Raw genomic sequence first — 22422 nt, forward strand, 5'->3', positions numbered from 1 at the left:
CCCCATATGGGGCTCTGCACTCAGCAAGGGGTCTGCTTCAGGATTCTCTCCACCTCTGCCTCATCCCTCCCATCCCCCCCCAACCATGTGCTCACATACAGGTGCTCTAAAAAATAAATAATCTTAAAAAAAAACAAACAAACAACCACTAATTACAGACTACATGTTCATGGGGGGGGGGGCTGAAAAACATGGAAAAATACAAAAAATAATAACCTATAGATGGCCCTTGCCAACATTCATGGACATATGTACCTAATATTTTCTACACACTTGTAAATATTTTTCTTTATGAAGATTAGATCTTTGTGTATTAATTTTAGTACTCTTTTTTTCATTTAAAAGATCCTATCTTGCAGGATTAACTGAAATCATCTCTCACTAGTTGACAGAATACACTTTAAATTAAAAGGATACAGGGTATAAAGAAGGTAACTACACCAACTACATGCACTAGCTTAGCAAAAAAGTTTATTCTTTTCAAAAAAGATGAGTCAGTTGTATGATACCTCTTTGAAGAGTATTATGTACAAATAAATTTATAAGGGTAAAAAGACTATCAGATGCAAATATAGCCAATTTCTAAGTTTCCTGCTTGCTTCACACACATTATAATGGTTATTATCAAAAAAATGGAAAATAACAAGCATGGACAAAGATGTCAAGAAACTGGAACCCTCATGTATTGCTGGTAGAAATGTAAAATGGTGCAGTTGCTGTGAAAAACAGTTTGGCAGTTCCTCAAAAAGTTAAAAGCAAATTACCATATGATCCAACAGTTCTACTCCTAGGCGCATACACCCAAAAGAATTGAAAGCAGAGACTCAGACACCTATAAACGAATATTCATAGTAGCATTATCCACAACAGCCAAAAGGTGGAAACAACCCAAGAATCCATCAACAGACGAATGGATAAACAAAATACCTTACACACACCCACAGGAATATTACTCAGCCATAAAAAGGAATGAAATTTTGATACATGGTACAATATGGATGGGCCTTGGAAAAACAAGTAAACCAGATGCAGTATCACAAATTCTGTATGATTTTCCCTTATATGAGGTACTTGCAATGAGCAAATTTATGGTAGAATTTCCATAAACAGGAAGGAATGGAGAGTTTTGTTTAATGGGTACAGAGTTGTTCGGGATGATGAAAATGTTCTGGAAATAGATAGTGGTGATGGCTGCACAATGTTCCGAATGTACTTAATGCCACTGAAGAGTAAACTCAAATATGGTTAAAATGGTAAATTTTATGTATAGTTTACCTGTCCCCCTCCAAAAAAGCCTAAGGGGCCCATTTCACACTGTTAGCTAAACATGAGTCATGAAGGTCATGATCTTAGTCTCACAATTCACAACTGCACTCTAATTCCAGTCCAGACTAACGTGAAGGAAGGTAGAATATCATGTATCCCCTCACATTTCCTCTGGTTAAAATGCTCTTCCATGTATAAAGCCTGTGAATACAGAGCGAAATAGCCAGCATGACAAAGGCGCTTAGGCCAGGGAATCAGGGAACTGCTAAAGCAGGCAATGCCCTCATGGAGCTGGCAGTGAGAACCCCAAGCCATCTACAAATAAAGCCCCATGGAGTGGGAGGCCAATAAGCAAGATGACTCCTTCAACAGATATCCTACTTACATCCTATGTTACAAAGTTCTGAATTTAAGTTTAGTAAGTACATTCTCTTAATAGTAAGCATTTGTGTGTTTGTGATGGACAGTAGAGAGGAACTAAGTCCACAGGTGATTAACCTCTGAATCTCCACTCATTCAGTTAACGTTTGTTACATAATCACCACAAAGTTTCAAGAACTAGAGATTTATAAACAAGAATAAGATATGCCCCACCTTTAAGGAACTTAGCCAGAGTTGTAGGATATCTATACAAAAAATTCAATTAACACTATTTAGCACCTTACAATCAACAATTTGGCTGCAATCAGGTGTTAGCCGTTATGCTAAACTCTGGGTAGTCAAAGGTGATTAAGATACAATCTTCCAGGGAAAGGAGTAAACAAATACTTTCATATGTGTCACAATAAATACATGTAAAATCCATAGTGCATAGCACCCCCCCCAAAAAAAAAGAAAGAAAGAAAGAAATCATTTAGGTTTAAATAGGTCTTATAAAACCTAGTATTGGGGTGCCTGGGTGGCTCAGAGTTTAAGGTTAAACCCTCTGCCTTTGGCTCAGGTCATGATCCCAGCGTCCTGGGATCAAGCCCTGCATCCGGCTCTCTGCTCAGTGGAGAGCCTGCTTCCCTGCTCTCTCTCTCTGCCTGCTTCTCTGCCTATTTGTGATCTCTGTCTGTCAAATAAATAAATAAAATCTTTAAAAATAAATAAATAAAACCTAGTATTATGTCTTGGAATGTAGACAACATTGTCACTGAAGCACAGAACCATGGTCTCTCAGCCTCTTAAAGGGAAAGTTTTTTTTACAAACATCAATAAATAAGGAACTGCATATGGAGCAGAGTATGCATTTTTCTGTATAATCTAACAGGACAGTAAACTCAGAAATGATAGCATGAAAAGTAAATGCAGTAAAGTTTCAAGGCGGGGCTCAAGGAAGGAAACAAAATAATGAGAAGAGGAAAAAAAGATCAGGAAATGATATTTAGAAGATGGTGTTCAAAACGGCTCTTAAAAGAGGAACAGATAAAAGTAAGGAAATTGTGTCAATCTCTCCTCATTAGATAAGGTCGTTGAAGGCAGGAACTTGCCTCATTTACCCTGCACGAAGCACATTAGACTGCACCTACGTAAGTGCTTAAAAAAAGGGGGGGGGGGCTTTTGAATTCCACCAAAGATAATATGGGGAATCTTCATTAAGCAAGAACTATGTTTTAGTCCAATAGGCAATGGACACTCTTGGAAGATTTGTCAACAGAAATAAGGCCGGTACATCTACATTTGACTATTGTTATCATCACAAAATAGGATACATAAGGGGCACCTAGGTGGCTCAGTCCATTAAGCATCTTGCCTTCAGCTCAGGTCATGATTCAGGGTCCTGGGATAGAGCCCCTTGTCAGGCTCTCTGCTCAACGGAGCCTGCTTCTCCCTCTCCCGCTACCTTCTGCTCGTGCACTTGAGTGCCCTCTCTCTGGAGCTCGAATAAATAAATAAAATCTTTAAAAAAAAAAAAAATAGGATACTTAAAAACCCCATTATTCCCCTCCATGAAAGAAAGCTGGCTAGCTGGGGAACAAAGGGGGAGGGTAAAATTACTCTACACAACTTTACTTGCTCTGCCAAAATTTTCATATCCTTTGAATTTTGTGGCATGTGACAGTATTATCTATTCAAAAAATTTAATAAAATTTAATTTTTAAGAATCTGTACAGTAAGAGTGAATCTGATAGCAATGTGGAGAAAGCACTGCCATGGGAAGAAATAAGAAAAATGAGTTCACTTTGAACGTTCTAACAACACTCAAAGCTAATAGTAAGAAAAGCCTGCTTTGATCTGGATAAAAAAAGAAAACAGCTCAAAAATATAGTTGTCAACAGATTCTAACAGTGACTGAATGTCTGGGGTAACAAAGACCCACATCATGAATACAATTAATTAACTTTATTTTTTTATAAAGATTTATTTATTTGACACAGCGAGAGAGGAAACACAAGCAGGGGGAGAAGCAGGTTTCATGCCAAGCAGAGAGCCCAATGTGTGGCTCGATCCTAGGACCCCAGGATCACGACCTGAGCTGAAGGCAGACACCTAACGACTGAGCCACCCAGATGCCCCAATTAATTAACTTTATTAAATGCATTTTTCTATTATAAAAGCAACACATTCAGAGAATATAAAAAGTATAAAGAACGTTCTTCTTTTTTTTTTTTTTTGACAGACAGAGATCACAAGTAGGCAGATAGAGGAGGAAGCAGGCTCCCCGCAGAGCAGAGAGCCTGACGCGGGGCTCAATCCCAGCACCCTGGGATCACGACCTGAGCCGAAGGCAGAGGCTTTAACCCTCTGAGCCACCCAGGCGCCCCAAAGAACATTATTCTTATTTCTACTGTTTAACAATAACTGTTAACATCTACATGTATTTTCTTCCCATGTGTAGGTTTTGAGATTTTTTTTTTCAAAACAGCTTGAGATGTAATTCGCATACAACTCGCCCACTTGAAGTATAAATTTGATGGTTTTTATTATATTCAAGAGTTGTGCATCCATCTCCACAATTTGAGAACATTTTCATCACTCCAAAAACAACAACAACAAAAAAGACCCTATCACAGTCGCTGTGCATTCCCATACTCCTTCCAGCGCCTGGCAACCACTAACCTACATTCTGTCTCTGTGGATTAGCCTATTCTGGACATTTCATACAAATGGAATCATAAAATATATGGTCTTTTATGACTGGCTTCTTTCATTTAACATGTTTGCAAGGTTTATACATGTTGGAGAATGTATCAGTACACCATCTCTTTTTATTACTGAACGATATTCCACTGTATTTTTTTTATAAAACTATAATCACTCCAGATACATAATTTTGTGTTCAACATTTTCCATGTTACCAATGCGTCATATAATCCATATTTAATGACAAGTACAGTGCCCCATCAAGTGGCTGTACCACCGTTTACTTAATCATTTCACTAATGTTGGACATTTGAACTCTTTCCAGTCTTTTCTACTGTAAACAAATTCTCTTAAATGCAAATGGTAGTTCCTTTCTGAATGATCTTCTCAATCCAGACAAATGCCTCTCCTAGAAACTCTGAGTTTCCCAATGAGATCTGCCACAGAGAACAAAAGTCATATTCTTCCAGGGAAAATTCAGGATTTCATCCATCCCAAACCCAGGTAATGGAGAGATGTTAAAAACTATCCATGCTTGTAAAGGATGCCTCAGAAATACCTAGATTAAGACCTAGCTGGCTCAGTCAGTAGAGCATGCAACTCTTGATCTCATGGTTGTAAATTTGAGCCCCATGATGGGTGTAGAGATTACTTAAAAAAAAAAAAAAAGAAGAAGAAGAAGAAGAAAAAGAAAGAAAAAGAAAAGAAAAAAGGAATGAAAATTCCTAAGTCTAAAAACATATTAACACAGTTAAACAATAACTGGCCCAACTCTTCCATCAGAAATGTACATGGATGGAAAAAAGTAAACACTGTCCCAACTGTGATGCCTAGTATTAAGTACCTTCAAAGAAGTCAAACCACTTTTGTTTTCCATAGCACGATGGAAGAAAATAAATAGAAGATCCTAATTCCAACAGTAAAAATGTACTTATGCTTGTTACTATATGACAATAAATGGAATCCAACAGGTTGAAAGAGGAAGAAGAGGACACCAGCAAAATCCACAAGGTCCTCACCAGCACTTAAACATACTGAACCCCTAAAACACTGTCATTGCCTGCTGCTTTCCATTCATTAACCAAAAATACCAATCTCAATCTCTACAATCTCAAAATCTCAACAATCTCAAAATCACAAAGATTTTAAAATTTGAAACTAGCTTTGGGATTGTTAATCCCTACCTCTGTAAGATCCTTTAGAATCTAGTCTAAAAATAAAACTATGTGTCAAGTGTTCCTCAAGAAAAACTATGTACACTGATTGGAATGTGAAGCAATTAACACACTTTATGAGTGATTTGCCAAAGAGACTTGAGATAGCCTGGGCCAAAACCAATAACAAAGAAACAACACCCACTTGACATTTTCCTTGGTTAAACTGAGATTTTAGGAGCAAATTTAGAAGAAAAGCTAAAAAGCTCTGAAGTTAACCAGGAAAATCATTGAGAGCTACACAAGTATTCTGGGAGAAACGGAGGAACAAAATGATTCAATCACTGTAAAATAAAAGATGAAAACTTTAATACAAAATTAAGCAATTTTACTCTACTTTTAAGGCAAGAATAAAATACCCCACCATTACTATCATGACGATGATAGACAAGGCAGTACAGCCCTATACCAGAAATACCAACTAAATTGTAACACAAACATGTAGTGTTACATTTAGCACCTAGTCAGTTTAGCAAATAGGAATTCTGAACCAACCATACACATAAACACACACACACAACAACCCATAACTCCACACAACCTCATCGTAAATGAGCCCACTATTCCTTGGTCTTCCAATTAATTTAGTCAAGGTGAGCAATTTTTCAACTAGTTTTAAAGAAATGACTTCCATGACCTGTACAATTTGAAAAACAAAAAACCTTTACAAGCTGGATTTTGTGGTTTCATAAACCCCCTACTGTCACACAGTCCACTGCCTTTCAAAAGCAATATTTAAAATTCTCTTCTGCAAGTCAACATTAAGGCATGCTGTTTGGCTAACAAGCTCCTCCCAAGACCAGGATTATTATGTATGGCCTATTATGTTCCTAACATGCAAACAAAAGCATTCCCTCATGTAACATTTTTCTATTTTTAGGCAGGTTACTAACAAAGTTTTATCTGAAATTAGAATGCAGTAGAATCATACATCTACTACTAACAAACTACTTGAAATAGTAGTAATTTAAAGTTATTAATTATATTTTCCATTTAATAAGTAACCTAGTACTTCTGGAAAACTCAAATTTAACTTCCAAGAAGTTGTTGTTTAATCCTCAGAGCAAACCACCTACCTTGGTTTTCACAAATGGCATGTTTTAAACTAAACACAACTAGTTTCAGAGCAGTTGTAATACAATATTTGATGTTTAACCATTCTCCCTTTCACCTTTTAGATCCTTTTCATCACAAATGACCAGCTTAATCTGTTTCCCTGTTTTCTTCTGCTAACCCAAATCCCATAAAATATGTTCTAATGTATTTCACTCAAGCCTACTACTTTGAAGGCTTACACTTTTCAACTACTGACAAAGTTTTTTAACAAGGCTAAGCAACCCCACTACAAGTTTTAATCACAAACACCACATACCTAAAAGATAAGCTTTTCCAGCAGAAACACTAACAGGTTTATTTTTCCAAGTATCCAGTGTTCAAAGGGGTCAAATGTTTCTCTTGCATTTTAAACAGCTTAGCCCTTGAAGTGATAAGGGTGAAAACAAACCAAAAGTCTCTTAATAACGTTCTTCAGTGGCATGTAATCATCACAACCCAAGAAAAACTCAGGAACTGCTAGCTAAAGTCTGTTAAGACCATAATAATCACATTACCTTAAGCATTAATCACAACAATAGAGAGATTTGGGGTAAATTATGTTTATAGAGCTAAAGACTTTATAACAAAATTGAAAACCACAGAATCAATGCAAAGAAAGTTTACTAAATACACAACACACTTAATAAATTAAAAATACTTTCAGTTGTTTCACATAATCTTCCAATTTCTACATGACTGGGGAGTGTGGTTTTTATTGCCAACAGCCATTTAAAAGGCAGTATTAGCAGCATGTGCTACATGCATAAAGTCAACATTTTAGTAAGCAAGCAAAAGGTTAGAAAAATCTTTTACAAAAACACCTACGAATATGAAGTTCAGTTCATTCACCACCGTGTAAGTGCAAAACATCTGACATAAAGCACTTATCAAAAATGTCCTTAAATGGCTTTAACACGTAAATCTTTTCAGTTACTATCAGCTTCAACATCATAAAGGGAGAAATTAGTTATCAGCAAGAAAAAATTAGAATATTCATTTAAAATAATCCAAATTAAATCAACTAGTTCACTGCCTCCAACAAAGATCCTTCACAACTTTTCTTTTAGACCCTCATCTCTCACCACTTCCTTCCTGCACCCCAAACTCATCCCAACTCCTGTATGTCTCTATGCCTTTGTACCAGCGGTTCCTTCAGCTTATAAGGCTCTCCTCTCCTCCTCACCTGGTAAGCACTTACTCATCAGTCCAAAACTGGCCGCAAAAGTTCCCTCCAGTGTTCAAGCTTCCCCAACTCCCCCAGGCAAAACTAGCTGTTCCAAATTCCCACAACACTCAGTAAGTCCATCCTTATCATAGCGCATTGTTTTCACGCCTCGGTGAGAAGAAAGAAGAGCAGGTTCCCTCCACTCAGCCCACAGAGGACGAAGCAGGCAGAAATACTCCCCGAACGTGAGCTGAATTCGGCCCTACTTAGATTAAACGACTCTCTAGAACCCGGTCACATCTCAAGGAGACATAGGGGATCCTAACATTCTTCCCACCAGAGAAATGAATACCAGAGGGCACACCCAGAGCCCTGAAATGAGAACAATGAATGAACACAGCCGCCTCTCCTCTCATGATGTTCCAACTCCTTTCTGGGCATCGACTAGCTCTGCAGAACCTCTGCAGCTGCAAAACCCAAGCGTCCTGGCGGCTCTCACTTTACACAAAAGACAGCCTTGGATCTTCATTCCAAAGCATCCCAGGGCCAAACCTCAGTATACGCATCCCAAACCTTTCATTAGTAACCCAGAGTCCCGAAACCCAAGGCGAGGCCCCTATGTCTTTGTGGTGGGGCACTGACCCACTTCCTCCTCTCGTCCCCGATTCTTCTCGCCCTCCCTATAAGGGTGTCACTTGAGTGACGGCCTCTGAGATAAGATGCAAGACTGAGAGCCCTCCCCCCCTCCCCCCGCGCCCAGAAAGAAAAGGAATTAGTCCACCTGAATGACAACACAGATACGGGGCTATTCTGGGCAGTTTTTCCCATTACCAAAATATAAGGAATGTGCACCGAGTACAGGGGTGGCGCTAGCACGTTTCCCCGAAACACAAGGAAATTTGAGTGGGGATGTGGAAACTCGGCTGGCCGGCCATGACACCGAGCCCCAGGGCTCCCGCCCGTCCAGCGCCACCCGGGGTGACAGCGGCCTGGCCCGGGCCCCCACCCGGCAGCTGCCGGGTCGCTCCATCAACGCCGCCCAGGCCCGGACGCTGGAGAACTCTGCCCCTTCAGCCCCGCCGCCCGGATCCCCCGGCAGCCAGGGCCGGCCCTGCCGCCTACCTGAAGGAGCCGAACCGCCTCCGTGTCCCGTCGTCCGGCGGCGGCGTCTGATCCGCTCCTCCTCCCCGCGGCGGGTGAGGGAGCGGGAGGCGGTCACATTCGGCGCGTCCCTAGCCCAGGGGACGGGGCCCCGGGCAGTCCCCGCATCGTCGCACCCGCGCTCCGCGCCTCGGGGCACACGCCCCAAAGCCGGGCCAACTGGCCCTCTTCCGGGCCCAAGGAGAGCCGCAGGAAAGCCTTCCTGTCTTACGCTCGTCCTCTTCTTACTCCCGCCATCTAAGATGGCGGCCCCAACGCCCGCGACGAAGAGACTCTCGGGCGGCCCCGGCAAATGAGCCCTCCACTCGGTGCTCCTCCTCCCGACCTGCGGTGCCACTGGCTCTGCTTCTGCGCGAGCCTGCCGGGCAGGGGCTGCAAACTTGGTTCGGGCATCTATCACTCTAGTCTGAACTCAGGCCCCGCCCTCAGGGGGCGGGGCCTCGTGCTGTCGCCAGTCGCCATTTCGGATCCATGGCGGCTGTAGGCCCGGTGCAGGTAGGCGCTCGGTAGGTGCCGTTGGCAATCGAGAAGGGCCACCCCGGACTCCCAGAAGGGTCCGGGGCTTAACTGCGAGAGGAACGCCAGCCTGCCAGTATCACAAGTTCCGGAGATAACCAGACTTACCGGAAGACGCACCGTATACTGTGTAAAGCTTTGGCGCTATCCTTAGGCATGTTGGAATTCGAATCGCCACTCAGCTACTTACGTGTTGTATAGGAAAGTCTTTAAATTTTCCTTTTTTTTTTAAATTTTATTTAAGTAACTAATCTCTACACCATACGTGGGACTCTTTAAGATCGAGCGTCTCATGCTTTTCTGAGCCAGCCAGAAACGTAAGTTTTCTGAGCCTCAGTTTTCTCTCCGTAAATTAGGGGACCTTTTTCCCCCATCAGTTTGGCAAAAAATTAACAAGACTGATAATATTCAGTCTGGTCCAAAGTATATGAAAACCTGTTATGTACCCTAATTCAGGCAGGATTGCTTATGGAGAGGGCAGTTTGGCGTTATCTACTGACACTTTTTATGTGTATACCCTTCGTGCCAGCAGTTCCCCTTTTAGGCACTAATTATTTTTTTTTTTAAAGATTTTATTTATTTATTTGACAGACAGAGATCACAAGTAGGCAGAGAGGCGGGCAGAGAGAGAGGAGAAAGCAGGCTCCCTGCTGAGCAAGGAACCTGATGCGGGGCTGGATCCTAGGATGCTGGGATCATGACCTGAGCCGAAGGCAGAGGCTTTAACCCACTGAGCCACCCAGGCGCCCCTAGGCACTAATTTTTAAAGAAATGTGTACCCATATCACAAACAAGCATGTGCTAAGACGTTTATTGCCATATTGTTTGCATTAGAGATACCCTGGCAAAGATGTGAGTTAATTAAGTAGAAAACTACAAATAAGCGGTGCTACATCCACAGTATGGGATTTTATCTGTCTTAAAAGATCCCAATTATGGGCTGGGGTCATGATTCGAGGGTCCTGAGATGGAGCCCCTTGTGGGCTCCCTGCTCAGCGGGGAGTCTGCCTCTTCCCCAGCATTTGCGCAGGCACACTCTCCCTCTCTCTCTCTCTCTCTCAAATAAATAAATGAAACCTTAAAAAAAAAAAAATGAGCAGGATCTATGTACTAATCCAAGATATATATATATATATATTTTTTAAAGATTTTATTTATTTATTTGACAGATCACAAGTTGGCAGAGAGAGAGAGAGGAGGAAGCAGGCTCCCTGCAGAGCAGAGAGCCCGATGCGGGGCTCGATCCCAGGACCCTGATATCATGACCCGAGCCGAAGGCAGCAGCTTAATCCACTGAGCCACCCAGGTGCCCCCAAGATATATTTTTATAAGAACATTTTGTATGGCAGGATCCTATTTATTCAAACACAGGCATACAAAACTACCCAATACACATGTGCAACATTCATTTATGTAAATTTTTATGGGAGCTTATTGTGTACCACACATTGTTCTGGTTGTTGGGAAATCTACATTCAAAAGCCCTGCCTTCTAGAGACGAGAGACCAAAAGAAAGTATAAAATAAAGTCAGATAGTAATATGTGCAGTATAGGAAAATGAAGATGAAGCAAGATGAGAAAGATAAGACAGCCATGTGAGGACCAACATGAAAATAAATGCAGAGGAAAGACTGGAGGGCATTGAATACAGAAGGTCCATGAGAGTTGTTTTTGGTGGGTTTTTTCTTTTTATAGGAGTAATAACAATAACGTCTACCTAACAGAATTAAATGAGATAAAACATGGAAAGCATTTAGCACAGAGCCTGGGGGTTGAGACTTCAGTACCTGGAATCTGATTGCCTGGTTTCGAATTTAGATTGCCACTTCCTCATTTGTGACTGAGATAAATCATTTAAACCTCAGTTCCTCAGTTTCCTCATCTGTAAAGAAAACATGATCATATCCACCTCTTAGAGTTAAAGGATTTAGTGAGTTTAAGATATAAGGCACTTGGAACAGTTCCTGGCTCGTATTAAACACAGAAATGTTAGCTGTAATTATACCTATCTCTTCTCGTAATATTACTACTTAGGATAGAGCAGCAAAACCACACTTGCTGACCCCAGGCCATTTCTTCCTTCGGTGGCCCCCAGTTGCTACACTTAGGGAGTCTGCGCTTCATTCAAACCTCTCGGCTGACAAGAATGGATATTTCATTAAAAAAAAAAAAAAAAAGCTGGGGCACCCAGCCCCTGTGGCTCAGTGGGTTAAAGCCTCTGCCTTCGGCTCAGGTCATGATCCCAGCGTCCTGGGATCCAGCCCCACATCGGGCTCTCTGCTCCGCAGGGGGCCTGCTTCCTCCTCTATCTCTGCCTGCCTCTCTGCCTAGTTGTGATTTCTCTCTCTGTCAAATAAATAAAATATTTTTTTAAAAAAAAGCTTATAAAGGTGAAATTCACTTAACAAACTTAACCCTTTTAAAGTGAAAAATTAAGTAGCATTTGATATGTTCACAGTATTGTGCAATCACCACTTCTAGTTCCAAAATAATTCCCTCAATCCGAAGCAAAACCCCTTACCCATTAACCAGTTTCTCTCCATCCCATTCCCACCCAGCCCCTGACAACCACCAAGATGCATTCTATAACTGGGGATTTATCTTTTCTGGATATTTCATATAAATGGAATCATACAACATGTGACTGTGTCTGGTTCTTTTTACTTAGCACAATGTTTTCAAGGTTCATCCACATGGCATGTATCAATAACTTCTTTTTATGGCTGAATAATACTCCACCTTATCAATTGGTTGATAGACATTTGAGCTGTTTCCATCTTTAGGCCATCGTGAATAGTGTTGCTATGAGCATGCCTATACATGTGGCATTAGAGTACCTATCTTCAAGAGCGCCTGGGTGGCTCAGTCATTAAGCGCCCGCCTTTAGCTCAGGTCATGATCCCAGCGTCCTGGGATCAAGCCTCGCATTAGGTTCCTTGCTGCACAGGAAGCCTGCTTCTCCCTCTCCCGCTTCCCCTGCTGTATTCCCTCTCTCACTCTCTCTCTCTCTCTCAAATAAATAAATAAAATCTTTTAAAAAAAAAGTACCTATCTTCAGTTCTTCCAGGCATATACCTAAGAGTAGAATCGCAGGCATCACCTTGTACCCCACTGGGTTGCATGTCCTCTACTTTAAAAACCTCTGGCTTGGGCGCCTGGGTGGCTCAGTGGGTTAAGCCTCTGCCTTCGGCTCAGGTCATGGTCCCAGGGTCCTGGGATCGAGCCCCATATCAGGCTCTTTGCTCAGCAGGGAGCCTGCTTCCTCCTCTCTCTCTCTGCCTGCCTCTCTGCCTACTTACGATCTGTGAAATAAATAAAATCTTTAAAAAAAATAAAAATAAAAAATAAAAACCTCTGGCTTGGTGGTAGGAAAAGTCAAAGAGCTAGAGTTTTTAGAAAAGAAAGAGGAATGAGGACAGAAATGAGTCAAATAGTTTGAAGAAGAATGGACATGCCATGATCTCAGATCAAAGAGAGAAGGGAAAGAATAGGTGTCATTGGTGGGGAGAGGCTAACATGGAAACTTACCCAGGTGTTAGCATGTTCTGTTTAATTTGGGAGGTGGATACATGAGTGTGTGTGTGTGAGAGAGAAATTGATATGTGTTCTTTCTATATATTTGCTATGCCTCAATAAGAAATTCTTTGTAAAGATGTACAAGGTCTTTAAGCCTGGCAGAAAGGATGAATTTTTCAGGTAAAAGAAAGGAAAACAAGTGATAGCTACCATTTATGAAAACTTTTCATGTATCTGGCATTTGATATAATCACCGGTACACATTACTACCTGAAACCTCTGATCTTCAAATGTGGAACCCTTCTGAGAGGGTAATTAATCCAAGGACAAAGCTGGGAAGTGATGGAGAAGGGGTTTGAACCTGTTCATTTGTTCATTCATTCAACATTCAGTCGAAAAAGATTTCCGTTGTGTTTACCATGTGCCAGCTCCTGTGTTAGCCCTGAATCCCTGGCAGTGAATAAGCCAAGGTCTTTGCGCTCAAGGACTTGAAGGTCTGATGGGGGAGGACATGCAGCAAACTGATAAACAAATCAGCATAAGAACTAGGATTATGGTCAATTGGTGAAGGGAATGACTAGAGAATGATAGCATTGGAAGTGGGTGTGCTTTTAGGCTCAGCAGCCATGGAGGACCTCTCTTAGGGAGTAAGACTTAAGCTGGGCAATGAAGGAGGAGGAAACCCTGCTCTCTCAGGGGGAGAGCAGCTGAAATGCCACGTGAAGGTCCATGAAGTGGGAAAGGAGTGTGGGCCAGTGTGGTTTAGAGCACAGAGAACGAGGGAGGGTGAGGTGGGAAGAGGACAAAGGATGGAGTCATATCCAGTCCAACTCCCACAACTTCCATGCCTTTCTATGCCATCCTGCCTATCCAGTGAGTTTAATTTTAGTTACAGAGCAGTTTAAAGTGTGGGCCTGACTTGGGCTGGGTGCTGGGAGAGACAGAGCCTTGTAAACAAACAGTTACCTCACCTCGTGATCCAAATGTGCTCTAAGGGCGAGCTGACCGGAGTTCTGTGGTACCACACCTGGGGAGGGAGGGAGAGGCTGGTTCTGTCAGAGAAGCCTCCACAGAGGCAACACTTAAGCTGAGTCCTGAAGGAGGAGTCAGAATTTTCCAGACTGAGAAGGGTGGGAGGACAGGGCAGGAGGTGGGAACCATATGACCAAAGGGCACCAAGATGTGACTTTACAGATAAGTCTGAGAAACAGCATGCAGTTCTCAGTTGGAGACTGCCTCCCTGAGGCAGAAGAGAATGATGAAGGGGTGGTTGGAGGGGCAAAAGAGGTCTCCCCTAGAGTCAATCTCCCTTAAGCCATGAGGCAGTCCTTAACGGGGGACGGAGGAGTGGTTAAGGGGCTAGATACTGGGGCGTCAACCACAATACATCTTGTGGTATCTTAACCAAGTCAAAAAAATTTTTTTTAAGATTTTATTTATTTATTTGACAGAGAGAAATCACAAGAGAGGCAGGCAGAGAGAGAGGAAGGGAAGCAGGCTCTCCACTGAGCAGAGAGCCCGATGTGGGACTCGATCCCAGGACCCTGAGATCATGACCTGAGCTGAAGGCAGCAGCTTAACCCACTGAGCCACCCAGGCGCCCCCAAGTCAAAATTAATACCTGGGTTCTCTCAGAAATTACTTGGGGGGACGTACACTGGAACAATCTCTATGGAAGTCAATTTGGCAATATCAAAATTATAAATGTGTATACTTTTTGTCAAAGATAGTCTCCTGGAAATTTATCCTACAGATACCCTTGTGTGTGAGATGCTGTATGTACAAGGTATTCCTTGCTACATTGCTTATAATCTAGACAAAGAAATGTCATGTGAAATGTCAGGTGAAAGATGAACTCTCTTATGTACTGATATGGAAAGATAGCCAAGAAATCCCATTAAAGGAAAAAAACAAAAACAAAACTGTGAACTGTGTTGTGTGAACTGTGTGCTACTTTTTGGGAAAAGGAAGAAAAACATCTGCTTAAGTCTGAAGGACACACAAAATGCTAACGGTGATCACAGGGGAAGGGGAGGGCAGGAGCTGGGAGTATGGAGTATAGGAGGGGAAAAAATAATTTGCACTGCTTTACCTTTAATAATTTTTATTTATGTTTTTCCCTTTTTGTTTTTGTTTTCTTTCCTTTTTAATTTAAAATTTTTATATCTTATTTGTATTTATTTTTTCTTAAACTTCTAAGAATTTTTAATTATTGAACCACGTGAATGTGTTACTCCCTCAAAAATTTAATTAAAACAAACAAACAAAAACAGCCCTGAAGGTCCAATGAAATGGTCCACACCGGAAACAGAGATTGAGAATGGGGGAATAAGAGACAGAGGGAAGAGGGGGATCCACAGTCTGTCCCACAGCCCTCCCACCATCTCCAGTGTTCACATTCCACACAAACTACCCACCCCAGACTCCCAACTCAATGTGACCTTCACCAAGACACTAACAACCCAGGATTCTAAGGGGTAGACCTCAGGCAACGCCCTCTGGTGCCTGACCCACATCACCAGCCTTCCCAGAACCACACCCTGTTTTCCACGCTAGCTCCTGAGATAGACAGCTCCCAGATAAAAGGCGTCCTGCATAGGCAGCCCCACACACAGCAACTAATGGGGTCCACCCGCCTCTTGGTCATGGCCAACGCACAGTGTTTTCCCATCATCTCCTTGGTTAACCTCTACCTGACTCCTCCCAGCCTCAGACCACACCCAGCCCCAACAGGAGCCCTGAGCACCTGTTTACTGCTCCCTTTCCAGCAGAGTCCTATTGCAGTTATTGGTGGGGAGAACACACATTTCTTTCCTTGATAAACCCAACCATCACCTCTCCTCTGCCCAGAGGGGTAGGCCCTGGGTTCTTCTGTCAGAGATCAAACTCCAGCCCCGCCCTCACTGCTATGATTCTTGGCCTCTCCCTCAGGTGGTGCATGAGCAGGAAGAATTGCCGTCAGGGGTGATTGGAAGGAAATGAAACAGGAAAGTACAGGCCCTGGTACACAGGAGATGCTCAGGGAGCACTCCTCCTCCTCCCTGCCCTCTCTAATGCCTCTCCCTAACGTATTGCTTTCTGCTCTAACTGGACTAGTCTGCCAATCTTAATGAAGAAAAGTACCAGCACTTTCAAATATCCCTTTCCCCCTTCCAGTTACCACCCTGACTCTTTCTTCCCTTTCCCTCTAAATTTTTAGAGCTAAATTTGTCCAAAAAATGGTCTAGACTCAGGCTCAATTCTGCCACCCATCCCTCCCTCCGTTAAGCCCCAGCAGTCTGCCTTCCATAGCCACCTTCGAAATGCCTTTCCTTTCACACGTTGAAACATCCCTCCAGAAGAGTTTCTCAAGCCTAGGCCTCAGTACCCTTCATGACATTTGGTAAAGAGCATCCTCTTCCTGCTGAAATTCTCCCCTAGTTCACAGGTCTGACTCCTCCCGTCCCAGAAATGGCCGTGGTTCTCTTCTCAGGCCTATGAACCCAGTACAAAGGGTGAAGCAACTCATGCTATTCCCTCTGCTGGAAATGCTCTTCCCTACTTTTTTTTTTTTTTTAAGATTTCATTTATTTATTTGTCGGAGAGCAAGAGCGAACACAAGCAGGGGGAGCAGTGTTTAGAGAAAGAGAAACAAGCAGGCTCCCACTGAGGAATGAGCCCAATGCAGGACTCGATCCCAAGACCCCAGGACCATGACCCAAGCCAAGGCAGATGCTTAACCAACTGAGCCACCCAGGTGTCCTGCTTTTTCCTATTTTTAATCTCAGCTCAGTGGCCACGTCTCCATGGAGTCTCCTCTGGTAGCTGCAACCTACAATGTTCTGTTCTTTCTCTGAATTTTCATATATCTCCTACTTTAGCCCACACCTTATTATACAGCCTTTTCTTTTTCTTTTTTTTTTTTTTTAAAGATTTTAGTTATTTATTTGAGAGAGAGAGTGAGTAAGAGAGAGCATGAGAGGGTCGAAGGTCAGAGGGAGAAGCAGACTCCCTGCGGAGCTGGAAGCCCCAAGTGGGACTTGATTCCAGGACTCCAGGATCATGACTTGAGCTGAAGGCAGTCACTTAATCGACTGAACCACCCAGCCTTTTCTTGACCTCTCATTGCCTCAGCTGGAAGGAAAGTGACGGTCGTTGGAAGCAGACATTGAATTTCCATCTCCTTATTCTGTTAGCTGTGTGACTCCAGGCCAGGCAAACAAGCTACTACACATCTGTCTGAGAGATTTTCTTATCTATGAAATGGGGATAGTATGCCCACCTCGCAAAACTTTGGTGAAACTGAGATCCTTTTTAAAGCGTGTTATAGGGGCGCATGGGTGGCTCAGTCGTTAAGCGTTAAGCGTCTGCCTTCGGCTCAGGTCATGATCCGTAAGCCCTGGGATCAAACCCCGCATTGGACTCCCTCCTTGGCAGGAAGCCTGCTTCTCCCTCTCCCTCTCCCACTCCCCCTGCTTTTGTTCCCTCTCTCACTGTGTCTCTCTACCTCAAATAAATAAATAAAATCTTTTTTAAAAAATAAATAAATAAAGCATTTTGTGTTGGGGAGGGTGCACCTGGCTGGCTTGGGCACCAGTTGGTGGAATGTGTGATGCTTGATCTCAGGGTTGTGAGTTTGAGCCCCATGCCAGGTGTGGAGATTTCTTTAAAAACTTAGGGGGGAGGGGCACCTGGGTGGCTCAGTGGTTTGGGCCACTGCCTTCGGCTCAGGTCATGATCTCAGGGTCCTGGGATCGAGTCCCGCATCGGGCTCTCTGCTCAGCAGGGAGCCTGCTTCCCTCTCACTCTCTCTGCCTGCCTCTCTGCCTACTTGTGATCTCTCTCTGTCAAATAAATAAATAAAATATTTAAAAAAAAAAAAAAAAACTTAGGGGGGAAAAAAAAAAGCATCTTATGCTGGGGAAAGCCAGGGTGGGCTTCCTCGGCATGAGATCAACGCTTTAACACAGGGTCCCTGAACTCAGAAAGCCCAGTTCTTGGGGTTTAAGCCTCTGTGGTCGCTGTTTTGAAATGCATAATAACTCTTATGTTTGAATTTGTGTTTTGTTAAGTGAAGTTAAGTGGGACAATGCACCATAGACCCCGGAGGCTTGGAAGCTCTACTCACAAGTTGTCCTGCCTCCCGCCTTCCCAGGGGTTCTCAGCTGCCTGTTTCCCTTCTAACACTTCCCTTACTTCCCAACCTGAGCCAGGTCCTGCCCAGCCTCACTCTCTTCACTCCCACCCAGAAACCTTTGTGGTTCTGGAGCCCAGGGAAGGCCTAGGCACAGGCGAGGGAGAGGGCATGTTTGATCTTGATGTGCTCTCCAAGGGTGGGAGGACCACTGTACATTTGGCTGGCATTTGGTGGGCTGGGGGGCTCATTCCCACCTCTGGTCCAGGTACTGAGCTCCACTGGCACAGAGGTTCCCGTCCTTTGAAGGTCACACAATCCACCAGGAGTTGAGATGGTGGGTCCATGGGAAGGAGAGGTTGACTTTCCTCCTCTGGCCCAGGTCTAGCCTTCCAGTCCGGCAGCCAGCTCAGTGCGGAACTCCAGCAGCCAGCAGACACACACAGCCGTCACAGTCCACACCCGCCCCGAGTGTCCCGAGCCCAGGGAATCTGACATTAAAGAGCACATACAAAACACCATGACAAGGTGAGACAGAGGAAGGAAAAAGTTCTCTGTTTTAATGACCTTTAAAGTCATTTTTTCCCTGCTTTATGAACAAGGGACCCCACATTTTATTTTTGTACTGGGCCCCACAAATTAAGTAGATGAGTCTGGAGAGAGGCCAAGAGGGCCCTATAGCCCTGGAAGCTTCTCTGCAGACAGTCATAGAGGTTACATGGACAAGAATGGAAGAAAGCCCGGGTCATACAATTTAACCTGAAGCCTTATCAGCGGACCACATTGTCTCTCTGGTAGACTATTATTCCAGTTGCCCATTGAGTAACAGGCCACTCCTAACTTAGGGGTGTAAAACAGCAAGCATTTTGTTATGCTCATGGATTCTGTGGGTCAGGAATGCAGACAGGGCCTGGCAGGGATGACTTGCTCCGGGATGTCTGGGGCTACAGGCGTCAGGACTCCGGTGGCTGGAGGTGACCTGAATAGCTGGTGCTGGAGGGTCCGCTTCCAAGATGGTTTTTCACTCCTATGTCTGGCAGCTCTGTGGAGATGGCTGGAAGGTATGTGTGGGGGAATGGGGAGCGGTTAGCTGGGACTGCCTGCCAACGCACCTCCAGCTGGCCTTTCCAGCACGGTGGCCTCGGGGTAGTCAGAATTCCTACATGGCGTTGCAGAGCACCAGTAAACAAGGCAGAAGCTGCTCAGTCTTTTATGACTCAGCCAGCATGCTCTGCGGGCTGGAAGCAGTCACAGTCCTGCCCATTCTCAAGGGTGGAGAACACAAAATCCATTTCTTGATTGGGGGAACTGGCAAGGTTACAGAAACTGATGTGGGATACAGCCAGCTGTGAAAAGTACAATCAGCCGCAACTATGAATTTAGTTTCCAAGATAAATGTCATCATTATCTTGCAAAGAGCATTATTAATTGTGTTGTTGGAAATGGGGGGTTATGGTTTAAACACATTAATTTGTTGAAAATAAGCATTAAAATACATCACGCCCACTTTTTAATATCGACTTTGGCACTTGTACTTGCAAAAAAAAATATACCAGGAGCAGCTATTTCAATGTCACCAATGTCGAGTCTAAAATGGATACAGTTTCCTTCATTACCTTGGGCTGGCTGCTTCCGAATGAAGAAGGAAGTAATCAGGGCTAGAGTGTGATTGTGTTACTTCGTTTTGCATAAGCCTCATGGACAGACATCCCAGTTCCCCAGTTTATTCTCCATTGTCTGCAATTCCGTTTATTTCAGTGAACATTTACTGAGGACAGACTGCATGTTGGGAGCTACGTACTGAGCCTGCATGGTCCCTGCCTTGCAGGGGCTCACGGGACAGGGAGGAACAAACTAAGCACAACCAGGTGTGAGGAACTCACACACAACAGACTGCCCATACCGCGCTCCGTGTTACACAGACATGTGATTCAGGGCTGGCCAAAGTGGCACACGGCAGTGGTCACAGTGATTGGTTCAGGGATGGGCACATGACCCAACCAGATCCAGCTTTTTTGAAGCTGCTCCCAAATGAGTCTTCAGAATTTTCTTAATGAATTTTTCATTCAAGTCAACGGACGTGAACTGAGCCGCAGGAAGGGGACCGCTGGGGCTGCCTCAGCTACCTTTGTACAATGAGAACCGAGCCTGGAGGTTCACAGGGTCCTTAACATCTGTTAAGCACTGAAACCAACCTGACCTGCAACTAGCCAGACCTGGGCTTTTCCAGTTCCACGCAGCTTTACATTCCCCTTTCCTAAACTTAAAACCACTGAATTCGTTTTTCTGTCACTTGTAATAGAGTTCTAACAGATGTTCCAGTGATTACCTATTGATTTCCTCTGATAATATTGCTATTTAGTTATAGTAATTCCCTTTTCCTCTGAGGAGCGAGCTCCTAGAACAAGGGAACCACTGGGGGGCTATGCACACACTTCCAGAAGAGCATCTTTGAACTGAAGAGTGTTCCAGGCCCCAAAGACCACTGAAGGAAGGTCTGCCCAGCACACTGCAGCCTTCCTTCTGCTGCTCTGTGCCCTCAAATGGCGTGCCTCACCTTGCAAGACTTGGAGGCTCTTGTGGAGGCGCAGAGTTTTTGGTATTAGCCTCTCCACATTTACCACACTAGGTTAAGCACACTGTGAGAATTTGGGTATTATATTATTAGGAATATGTGCACCCTTTACAAGTAGACCCTGGCCCCATAACTTTGAGTAGGGGAGAACTGAGGAGTTTTGTTTGTTCAGTGGGTGGGGATGGGATCTTCTGGTAACCAGCTTAAATTGTGTACCCCTTCACCTACTTCTCGAGAAGGGAAAGACTTAAAGGAATGCTACAAGAGGCCAGTCTTCCAAACACCAGATTAATAGAAATCAGGCCTATCTGTACAGACTTTTTCTCAGCTTTGGATATGATTTACACAATTAAAAATCTAGATTCTTTTCTCTCAGTTCATTTCCCGTGGACAACTTTGGTTTTATCCTCTTCCTCAGATTACCTTCAGTAATGTTGGTGTCCTGTCCACATTTGGAAAGTCAATGTTTTCTGTTTTCTTTCTTTTTTTTTTTTAATTGTATTCATTTATTTATTTGAGAGAGAGAATCCCAAGCAGACTCCATGCTGAGCATGGAGCCCAACGCATGGCCCCATACAGGGCCTGATCCCAAGACTCTGAGATCATGACCTGAGCGGAAATCAAGAGATGAATGTATAACCAACTGAGCCACCCAGACACACCCTTCATTTTTTAGAATTTTATTTATGTATTTATTTATCAGAGAGAGGGATCAATGTTTTCTTTTAGAAATAATTTCAGAAGCCAAAACTCTCCAAAACAAGTTGATTAACAAGGAAAGGAAATTTATACTAACAATAGCTAACAGTATATATCCGGCATAATGCCGTGACATATGGTAGTAAATCATATGACTGAATCTCATAACAATCGGAATCTCATAACAATACTGCATTCCATTTTACAGATGAAGGAACTGAGGCAAGGACATTAACAGAGGTGAGCAATTCAAGCAGTTCAACTCTATCTCCCCTTATTTTTTTTTTAAATAAAAAGTGTCCCTCCCCTTACTTTTTAAAAAAATAACTACTTATGTTTATATAATTTGAAAGAGAAATTTTGCAAAATATTAAAATGAACTCACATATATAGAACCTGTACCTCTAATCATTAGATTATATTTGTTCAATAAATAGGCACTTAAACGTAGTTATCTTAATTAAGAAAAATTAATATACCCAAAATAAAAATCCAAAACAAAGATCAATCTTGGCTGAAACTCCCAAAGCTGAAGGCAGAAACGTAGTATGTCCAATTATTTTCTGCATAATTCTTACTCAATTCTGTATTTATCCTTCCGAGGTTTTTACTTACAGCAACAAATAGATTCACAACACCTCAAAATTCAGAGAAATCTTCAAGACCCTTGGTGCAAACCTCGCTGCCTTTCGTATTTGGCAAATGAGCGACCTGGCCTGAAGGAGGGTCCAGGTACTCTGCCTCCCAACCAGGCAGGGGGTTGCTGAGAGCCCAGTGGCTTTAAAACTCAGACCAAAGCCCAGTGTCACTGGATGGCTCAGTTAGTTAACTATCAGACTCTTGATTGCAGCTCTGGTCATGACCTCAGGGTTGTAACATTGAGGCTTCGGGCTCTGCCCTCAGCCGGGAATCTGCTTGAGATTCTTTCCCTCCCTCTAACCTTCCCTCCAGTGTGCGCTGGCTCTCTCTCTCTCTCTCTCTCTCTCAAATAAATCTTAAAAAAAAAAAAAAAAAAAAAAAAAAGGTTTTCCAACCC

The 22422-nt window shown here is 43.3% G+C and overlaps 1 protein-coding gene across 2 annotated transcripts in view; it reads right to left on the minus strand.

The window, feature by feature from the left end:
• The window catches only part of RAF1 (Raf-1 proto-oncogene, serine/threonine kinase), an 85618-nt gene extending 76556 nt beyond the window's left edge, over positions 1 to 9062 (minus strand). The window contains exon 1 of one of the 2 annotated variants that reach the window (XM_045989688.1): positions 8929 to 9062. The gene's annotated coding sequence lies outside the window, so the exon portion shown is untranslated. The remainder of the gene's footprint in view (positions 1 to 8928) is intronic. The other variant, XM_045989690.1, reaches the window with a different exon arrangement.
• Positions 9063 to 22422: the final 13360 nt, after the last annotated feature.

The sequence above is a fragment of the Meles meles genome, chromosome 20 (assembly GCF_922984935.1).
Source record: "Meles meles chromosome 20, mMelMel3.1 paternal haplotype, whole genome shotgun sequence".
NCBI classification, from domain to species: Eukaryota; Metazoa; Chordata; class Mammalia; order Carnivora; family Mustelidae; genus Meles; species Meles meles.